The sequence below is a fragment of the Echinops telfairi genome, unplaced genomic scaffold, assembly GCF_000313985.2.
Source record: "Echinops telfairi isolate 266 unplaced genomic scaffold, ASM31398v2 ScPeMD7_7457;HRSCAF=8495, whole genome shotgun sequence".
Lineage (NCBI taxonomy): Eukaryota > Metazoa > Chordata > Mammalia > Afrosoricida > Tenrecidae > Echinops > Echinops telfairi.
In genome coordinates, this window is record NW_022111357.1 from 33684546 (window position 1) to 33686130 (window position 1585).

Consider the following 1585-nt stretch of genomic DNA (forward strand, 5'->3'; position numbering starts at 1 on the left):
CAGACCAGCAGTTGATTCTATGGTGTTGCTGAAGAAAATTTAAACAAGTCCATGAGAAACAAAGTACAACCTTGAGCATATTCCACCTGAATTTAGAGACCGTCTCAAGAACAGATTTGACACATTGAGCACGAATGACTCAGGACTGAACGAGTTCTGGGGACAGCATGAAGGACACTGCAGGAGGAAAGCAAAGGGTCATTAAAAAGATAGGGAGGAAAGAAAACACCAAATTGAATGTCAGAAGAGACTGAAGCTTGCGTTTAAATGTAGAGAGGCTAAAGTGACTGGAGGAACTGATGATGTAAAACTGGGGGGGGCGGGGAGCTCAAGAAGACAAAGTAAAGTATGATAATGAATGGGCAGAGTCCAGGAGTTAGAAACCCGAACGGGAAGACCATGCTTGGCATTTATTGAGCTGAAAGAACTAAAATAATGCAAGCCCCAAGATGCAATATTGAAGAGTTCTGTGGGCAAACTATTGAATAGCATAGGAAACATCGAAAGATGACTACATCTAGTCACAGTACGAAAAAGAATTGGTTAATGGTCAACCGTCTCATGAAGTAGCACATGATCAAAACCTGAGGATACTGAAGGAAGAGTCTTAAGTATGATGCACTGAAGGCATTAGCCAAAAAACAGCGCTCCAGGACACAATGCCAATTGAGGTGTTGTACTAACAGATGCAATGCTGGAAGCGCCATTCATGATGTGTGCCAAGAACTCTGGCCAACTAACTGGTTGAGAGCCCTATTTGTGCCCATTCCAAAGAAAGGTGATCCAACAGAATGCAGAAATTATAACAGTTTCATACTCAAGTAAAATGTCATTGAACGCTGTTGTTTCAGTGCCTCCAGCAGTTCATTGACAGGCAGCTGGTAGAAATTTCAAGCGAGACTCAGAAGAGGATATGAAGCAAGGGATAGCATAGTTAATGTTGGGTGGATCTTGACTGAAAGTAGAGAATACCACAAAGATGTTTACTTTTGTTTTATTGACTATGCCAAGGCACTTGACTGCATGAATCTAAATTAATAATTTATTTTAGATGTATAAACACTACGTTGGTTTGTATGAGACAGAGTTAAAAGATATCCTAAGTAGCCATCTTTTCCAAACTGCAACATCATTCCATATCTGCTACTCTCCTTACTACTCTCCCTCCCATCTTTGTCTTTGGGCTCCTTAATATACAGCCACATCTCACCCAACTCACAAACCAGCAGGGAAGTGGCTTCTTGGTTGGGTGGGCTGGAAATTCCCAAACTGGTAGTTTCAGCTTCAGTCTCCCAACCCATGTGGCTACCTGGGCTGGTAACCCAAATCAGCAGGTCATTCAGTATGTCCTCAGCTGACCAAGCTGTGGAAGAGACTGGGGTTCGTAGTCTGATAAAATGGAAGGCTGTGGCTAGAAGGACTACATCAAGCAATTAACTGCCTTGCAGTATCATCACAAATTGTGGATAAGTGGCTGTGAAGGATATGGACTCTAGACCACTTCCTTGTACTCATGGCAGAACCTGCATGAGTCAAGAGGCAGTAATTGGAATCAAACAAAGGGACACTGTTTGAGTGATTAGGG

At 42.6% G+C, this 1585-nt stretch overlaps 1 protein-coding gene across 2 annotated transcripts in view; it reads left to right on the forward strand.

Moving 5' to 3' along the window:
• Window positions 1-1585, forward strand: part of MTOR (mechanistic target of rapamycin kinase) — a 128423-nt gene that overhangs the window by 17994 nt on the left and 108844 nt on the right. The window lies entirely within an intron of this gene.